The sequence below is a fragment of the Manis pentadactyla genome, chromosome 16 (assembly GCF_030020395.1).
Source record: "Manis pentadactyla isolate mManPen7 chromosome 16, mManPen7.hap1, whole genome shotgun sequence".
Taxonomy (NCBI): domain Eukaryota; kingdom Metazoa; phylum Chordata; class Mammalia; order Pholidota; family Manidae; genus Manis; species Manis pentadactyla.
Window position 1 is genome coordinate 44,582,276 of NC_080034.1, and position 8,762 is coordinate 44,591,037.

At 35.1% G+C, this 8,762-nt stretch overlaps 1 pseudogene; it reads left to right on the forward strand.

The window, feature by feature from the left end:
• The first annotated feature begins 5,927 nt into the window (after positions 1 to 5,927).
• LOC118924125 (olfactory receptor 2B11-like) lies at positions 5,928 to 6,866 on the forward strand (annotated as a pseudogene).
• The last annotated feature ends 1,896 nt before the right edge of the window (positions 6,867 to 8,762 follow it).

Here is an 8,762-nt window from a genome sequence, read left to right on the forward strand (position 1 = left end):
GGATCATACAACATGATCAAGTGGGATTTATCACAGGGATGCAAGGATGGTACAACATTCAAAAATCTATCAGTCATCCACCACATCAACAAAAAGAAGGACAAAAAACAGACAATCATCTCCATAGATGCTGAAAAAGCATTCGATGAAATTCAACATCCATTCATGATAAAAACTTTCAACAAAATGGGTATTGATGGCAAGCACCTTGACATAATAAAGGCCATATATGACAAACACACATCCAACATTACACTTAACAGCGAGAAGCTGAAAGCTTTTCATCTAGGATTGGGAACAAGACAAGGATGTCCACTCTCCCCACTGTTATTCAACATAGTTCTGGAGTTCCTAGCCATGGAAATCAGACAACACAAAGAAATAAAAGGCATCCAGATTGGTAAGGAAGACGCCAAATGGTCACTGTTTGCAGATGACATGATATTGTACATAAAATCCCTAAAGAATCCATTCCAAAACTACTAGATCTAATATCTGAATTCAGCAAAGTTGCAGGATACAAAATTAAAACACAGAAATCTGTTCCATTCCTTTACACTGTTGATGAACTAGCAGAAGAATAAATGAAGAAAACAATTCCATTCACAATTGCATCAAAAAGAATGAAATACCTAGGAATAAACCTAACCAAGGAAGTGAAAGACCTTAACCCTGAAAACTACAAGACACTCTTAAGAGAAATTAAAGAGGACACTAATAAACAGAAATTCATCCCATGCTCTTGGCTAGGAAGAATTAATATTGTCAAAATGGCCATCCTGCCTAAAGCAATCTACAGATTCAATGCAATCCCTATCAAAATACTGACAGCATTCTTCAACAAACTGGAACAAATAGTTCTAAAATTAATACAGAACCACAAAAGACCCTGAATAGCCAAAGCAATCCTGAGAAGGAAGAATAAAGCTTAAGGGATCTCTTCAAGCTGTCCTACAAAGCCACAGTAATCAAGACAATTTGGTACTGGCACAAGAACAAACCCACAGACCAGTGGAACAGAATAGAGAGTCCAGATAGTAAGCCAAGAATGCATGGTTAATTAATATATGATAAAGGCGCCATGAATATACAGTGGGGAAATGACAGCCACTTCAACAGATGGTGTTGGCAAAACTGGACAGCTACATGTAAGAAAATGAAACTGGATTATTTTCTAACCCCATACACAAAAGTAAACTCAAAATGGATCAAAGACATGAATGTAAGTCATGAAACCATAAAATTCTTAGAAAAACATTGGCAAAAATCTCTTGGCATAAACATGAGCAACTTCTTCATGAACATATCTCCCTGGGCAAGGGAAACAAAAGCAAAATGAAAAAGTGGGATTGTATCAAACTAAAATGCTTCTGTACAGCAAAGAACACCATCATTAGAACAAAAAGGCATCCTACAGTATGGGAGAATATATTCATAAATGACACATCTGATAAGGGATTGACATCCAAAATATATAAAGAGCTCATGCACCTCAACAAACAAAAAGCAAATAATCCTATTAAAAATGGCCAGAGGATCTGAACAGACACTTCCCCAAAGAAGAAATTCATATGGCCAACAGGCACATGAAAAGTTGCTCCACATCGCTAATCATCAGGGAAATGAAAATTAAAACCGCAATAAGGTATCACCTCACACCAGTTAGGATCACCACTATCCAAAAGACAAACAACAACAAATGTTGGCGAGGATGTGGGGAAAGGGGAACCCTCCTACACTGCTAGTGGGAATGTAAATTGGTTCAACCATTGTGGAAAGCAGTATAGAGGTTCCTCAAAAAACTCAAAATAGAAATACCATTTGACCCAGGAATTTTACCCCTAGGAATTTACCTTAAGAATGCAGGAGCCCGGTTTGAAAAAGACATAGGCACCCCTATGTTTATCACAGCACTACTTACAATAGCCAAGAAATGAAAGCAACCTAAGTGTCCATCAGTAGATGGATAAAGAAGAGGTGGTACATATACACAGAGGAATATTATTCAGCCATAATAAGAAAGCAAATCATACCATTTGCAACAACATGGATGGAGCTAGAGGGTATTATGCTCAGTGAAATAACCCAGGTGGAATAAGACAAGTACCAAATGATTTTACTCATTTGTGGAGTATAACAATGAAGCTAAACTGAAGGAACAAAACAGCAGCAGACTCATAGACTCCAAGAAGGGACAAGCAATTACCAAAGGGAAGGGGTTGGGGAGGGAGGTGGGGGAAGGAGGCAGAAGGAGGTCAAGGAACATTATAATTAGTGTTCACAATATAGATAGGTTATGGAAAAAGACAGTATTGCACAGAGAAGACAAGTAGTGAATCCATAGCATGTTACTACACCAATGGACAGTGATTGCAATAGGGTGCAGGGGGCGGACTTGATAATGTGGGCAAATGTTGAAACCACAATTTTGCCCATGTGAAACCTTTAAATATTGCATACCAAAGATACCTCAATTAAAAAAATCTAAGAACCCAGGAAACTTGCTACCAACCTCAGTTCAATAGGTAACTAATTGTAACAAGAAGCATTTCCACAGATAACTCAGTCCCAAGGAACTTTCTAACTCATCTGGGATAAGCATAAATAGTCTCTTTTAAACAATGCCCAAGAGTCTCAGGTATATAATACAAATAGCACAACCACAGAGCATTCTTGATATTATGTACTATTGTCTTTCTAATCTGTGCTTTTCTCTTTAGCAGCATTATATCAAATGAAAACTCACACTTCTGAAGCTAATTCTTAAATACGAACCTCTGTACTACAGTCTCTCCATCCTTCTCTGAAAGTTTGGAAAATTTTATATTTCTCCAGAATTCCTTTCTCTTTGATGTTATTTATCAAAATAAGGTGAGTAAAAAGGCATTTCTTTTAAAGACCATGCATTCTTAGGGAAGGTTGTGATGTACATACATCATAGTACATAATATACATAGAAAAAGCATACAGCATTCCATTTCTGAGAGCCCTTATCTAAATTTTGGAAATATCAAATTCAGTGGCTATAGAATGCAAGATTTCACTTTGTAATCAACCTCTCTCAGTCTCTTGCTTTAAGGAAACTTAAAATCATTCCAATTTCAATAAACACATTATCTAGCTGATGTTAAATACATGAATGGAATATGAAGTCTTCATTCAATCATGTGAACTTTTAAAATAAATGGCCAGAATTTGATGGATTGATTGGTCCATGTGTTTCATCCAGTTGTTTTGATGTCAGATTTTTTAAAACTTTGTCTGCTATGGACTTTTACTACATATGTAAATCTAAAAAGTAGTATAAATATAAATAAAATACTGTGTGTGATAAAAATGATGTATGAATAAAATAAACTACAATGAAAATGTGGAGAAATGACACAAAGGAGATGTCAAAAGCAATAAAGTCTGGCACTTTACTAAAGTAACATAAACATTCATGGAAACAAGATCCTTATGTACTGAAATAGTGATAAAAAGTCACTGGAAGTAGAAGATTCAGAAGTCATGGAATCCAACAGCTAAGTACTGAAACAGAGAATGACATGGAAAAGATTAAATAGAATAGAATTGTAAAGGATAGAATTATAAAGCTTAAATTTAATTCAAGAATAAATTACATTGATTAGGATGCCTACTGTAGTTTCTCAAGGGAATTATCCAGAGAAGTGAAGGAGGCTCTTAGGGTTTCATCATCACAAACAAAACTAGTCTTTCCAAAATGGAGAACATGAACAAAATCCCAAATAACATAAATTTAATACAATTTATTAAAATTGTATTTAATTTATTAATTTTATGAACACTGGCATTAAAGTTGGGTAGAAATAATTATGGGAGAATTAATGGAGGATCCTATCTAAAATTACTCCTTAAAAAATTGAAGAATCATCCATGGTAGAAAAACATCAAAGTTGAGTATGATGATGCTAAATGAATAGATAACAGGGATCTTAAAGTCCAATTATTTAATAATGTCTCTAGATAACAATTTTAAGAATATTTATTTTAGCAATAAAATTAATTCATACCATACTTTTATTTCAAATCCCATCTAAAATGGGATTTTCAACTGAAAAATAATTTAGGCTAAGATATGTTCCTAAACACAATGTGCACATACAACATCTTTAATAATGTCAATGTCAAATAAAGTACTGGGGACACACTCATTCAGGAAAGATTTCTAGAATACAGATGCATTTTTGGTATCTTGACACTCTGAAATTATAGTCTCATTATCTCACTACTTCATTTAAGGAAAGGATTGCTTTTTGATCTTTAGAACCTCCTTGGTTATTAGCAGACAATAAGAATAAATGATTGACAATGTCCTAAATATGGGTCATCACATTATCTTTCTCATAGTGTCTAGAAGATGAGTACTAAATGAGTTAATGGGTGTAAAATGCTTACTGGAATGTTTGGCACAGAGGGCTTACTAACCATTAGTTGCAATTATTACCATTTCATTATTATATCATACACTTCTAACCTAGGGATAGTGTGTAAGCAATAAGCAACTTTCACATCTTAGTTGTGAGTATCTTTGTGTGCTACGACGTCACAATGGCTTTCAGGACTTAATGAAATAGAGAATGTGAAAACTGTACTTTGCAACCCTACAAATGTAAAGTGTTATCTTTAAACCACTAACTAGTAGGGTTAACTGAGAATTTTGTTACTGGGATGCACTGTCTTAATTTTCCATCAGGAATGTCTCTCATCTTACAGAAGATTGTAGATTTCATGAAACATACCAAAGGAAAGAAAGCATAATAAAAAACCTCATACCTAAGTACTCTTTCTCAAAATGCTGCTTTATTCAGCTAGGTGATTTTGTCATTATAATGAGCTACTTAGCTAAAAAATTTTTTTTAAAGAATGAATAAGTCTTGAATATGTAAAATACTTTGTCAATATGAGTAAGATTCTGGTCCTAAATTGGAATATCAACTTTTATCCTGACATCAGTTCTTTGGACTTAAAAGATGTACTTGTAACTACCATACAACCAAGTGATTCACTAATACCTGTGCAAACACTTATATAAAAACAGGGTAATAAACTCACCATACAGGAGTATCCCTGTAAGATAGATAATGTAAAATTAACACAAAAAATCAAATGCCCAGTTTGAATGAAGTACTTATGCAAGAAAAAATACATCAGAATAAAAGATTCTGTAGGAGAGGGAAAACATGTGACAGCTCAACTCCCAGTTTATACTTCAGGAAACTGACATGAAAAGGGTTTGAAATACTTGCTCAACTCCAAAATATTAAATGGATGTTAAAAACTACCTTCTTAATGTCCATAGAGATGGTATAATTAGTCAAAACTAATAGTGTCTGGACAAGGCTATCCTGATGATTATTAGTTCCAGGTTTTCTCCAACTTCTACTATGGGTGCCTCAAAACTTCTAGTCTTCCTAATAACTCAGTAGTGTCCCACAACAGTGTTTCCAGTGCATCAGATTCCAGGGCCACATGCCACACATCAGACACATGGAGATAGGAATCAATAAACTGCATTTTAATCAGCCTTCTCAGGTGAGTTTTATGCAAGCAAACCAAGGTTTTAAAGCCATTGTTTTGGAGTTTCCAAAACACAGACACTTCTTCTTTTCATTTAATTTTCATCACAACCCAAGAAGAGGGTTTTTCTCATCCTTATTGTACAGGGGAGGAAACAATTTCAGAATGGCTAGGTTACCTGTTTAAAGTAACTGTCTTTATTGTGTAGTATCATGAAGGGAAATTAAGTCACCTGGTTTCAGATCCCTTTTATTATGTCTCCCACAGGTTACTGTAACTCATCCTCTGTGAATGCATCTTCAATGCATAATTATGTCTTGCATTTCTCATAATTCTTTCTACCTTTCCTGATGCTTCCCTACTGGAGGAGAAACAAATTGAACGGAATGGCACTAATTAACAAAAGCCATCCTGAAGAGTTTATTCTGCTAGGCTTTGCAGACTGTCCTTGGCTGGAGCTTCCTCTATTCGTATTTCTTCTCATGACATATCCCATGGCAATGACGGGAAACATAGCCATAATTTTGGTGTCCAGCTTAGATCCCCGTCTGCACAGCCCTATGTATTTCTTCCTCACTAACCTCTCCCTTTTGGACATGTGCTATACCACAAGCATTGTCCCTCAGATGTTGTTTAACCTGGGAAGCACTAAGAAGACGATCAGCTATGTGGGGTGTACAATTCAGCTTTATTTCTTCCACATAATGGGGGGCACAGAATGTCTGCTTTTGGCTGTTATGTCTTTGGATCGCTATGTGGCCATCTGCAAGCCTCTACGCTACACCCTCATCATGAGTCGGCGCATCTGTATCCTATTGGTATCCACTGTGTGGCTCACTGGAGTGATCTACGCTGTGTCAGAGGCCACTGTTACATTACAGTTACCGCTATGCGGTCTCAATAAGCTGGATCACTTGGTGTGAGAGATTCCTGTTCTGATAAAGACTGCCTGTGGTGAAAAGGGTGCTAACGAGCTCACACTCTCTGTGGTGTGTACTTTTATGTTAGCTGTTCCTCTGTGCTTAATTCTTGCTTCCTATGCTTGTATTGGACATGCTGTAATTAAAATTAAATCATCTAAGGGACAGAAAAAGGCCTTTGGGACATGTTCCTCCCATCTCATTGTAGTTTTCCTATTTTATGGTCCAGGCATTAGCATGTACCTTCAGCCCCCCTCCTTCAACTCGAGAGACCAACCCAAGTTCATGACTCTCTTCTATGCAGTGGTGACTCCTGCACTCAACCCTTTCATCTACACCCTGAGGAACAAGGATGTAAAGGGGGCATTAGGCAACCTGGTGAGGAGCATTTTCACTTCCAAGTGATAGCTGGTAATCTTCTAATGGAATTATTTAACAACTAGAGTAGATTCATAGGGGTTTCTCTGATAACTCATTCTTGTCTCATATTTCCTCAAATCTCATGTTAGATATTCTTGCAAAACATGCCATGTTTCTGATGTTCTATATAATGATGTTAGGCAAGGATGATATTTGGCTAACAATGTTTGTGGAAATGTATTAAAAATAGTTCACACTTGTTGGTACATAGTAAAATAACAACTGCATTAATTTAAAAATGTAATAATATAAATTATAATAAAAACTCATTCGTTCAAGCTAATTATCATAAATAGCATGGCAACCATTCATCTGTGGACTTTCTATCACAGTGTCACTTGAGAAACTCATCAGTCCCTGCCAGATTGGTCCATGTCTAAGTGGCAGCAAGACTGCACTGCACATCAGTGTGAGGTATTCTACAGTTCAGAACAACCATGACTCTTAAAAGTTTATCAACTTCAGTTAGCGTAGATGCTATTGCTTCTTAAACATTTCTACTTTTGTTTAACAGCAAGCTTGCAGTGTTTACATAATTTTAACCAAAGAATTTATTATTAAAGTGAATAAAAAAAGGAACAAAACATATTTCTTAATGCTCCTTTCAACTATCATAACCATCAGTCTTCTGACAAAGAGAAAAAGGAAGTGAGATTAATAATGAACTAAAACCTGAAACAATCTGTGTGTAAGTGAAACAGCCAAGAATGGCTTTTGAAACTGTGCAGGAATCAGCATAAAAAAGAAACAATTTGTATCTTTGGAGTGGGAAGCAGCTTGACTACTTCAACAACCACTATGACTATCTTTTTATTGCTGTAAATTTTGGACACAAATGATGCTCAAGTATATATACCACTAAAAATGGAAAGTGTTAGGCTTAGTTCTGTGACTTACACCCACCTTCAAAACTATCATAGAATATGAACAATTTTTAGAGCAAATTAATGGATTTTATAGTTTCTTGATATAAACTAATATAGAGAAAATTCAGCATGATATTATGTAGTGAAAATGTACATTTGAAAGAAAAACAACAGGTCATTTTAGCTTTTCTGGCATATCTTCTGTTCTGATCAAGATCTAAGCAAATTTTTGAGTGCTAAATCATATTATTCTGAACAAAAATCAACTGAAACCCAGATCCATTTTTTTACTAAAAACAGATCATCTAGTAGTGCTTGGCCCAGTTCTTGGCACAAATGGACTTTGATATATTTAATTTGGAAACAAATCTAAGTAACTGAAATTTGGCTGATTGCTGGCTGAGCAAAAAAAAAATTTTTTTTTTAATTTTGCACACACAAACACACAACCATGAAAACAAAAATTCTGTGGTGTTAACTTCTCTTATCATTTCAGTAGTTAAGACATCCTTTGCCTAACTTTGTCTTACATAAAGTATTTCTTACAGAGAAATATAATAATTTTTAATTTTGAGGGTAAATTCAGCAAAATTTGTGTCAAAAGCTGAGCTAAGGGAATACCTAGATGATTTTCTTAATCATTTGCTAACTTCTAGGTCTCTAAAGCTAATTTTTTTTAGAGTTGTGTCTTCCAGTGTCTATGAAATATCAATACATTCTAAAGGAAATTGATAAAAATTTCAGGATAAAGAATACTGGATAAATTCAGGATAAAGTAGTGGCAGCAAAAAGCCATAGAAATGTTTTATTTGCATTAGACTACTTCACAGCTCAAGGTCATGTATCTTTACTCTGTTCCAGCATGAAAAATACTTTAGTTAACCATTGAGAAGCTCTGCTGAAGGGAAACACATTATATATTTGAAGTTAGAGTGTGCTCTGTCTTGATGTAAAACATGAACAATTTTAAGACTTCTTTCCCAGGAAAGTGATCAAACATTTTTTTTATTTTCCA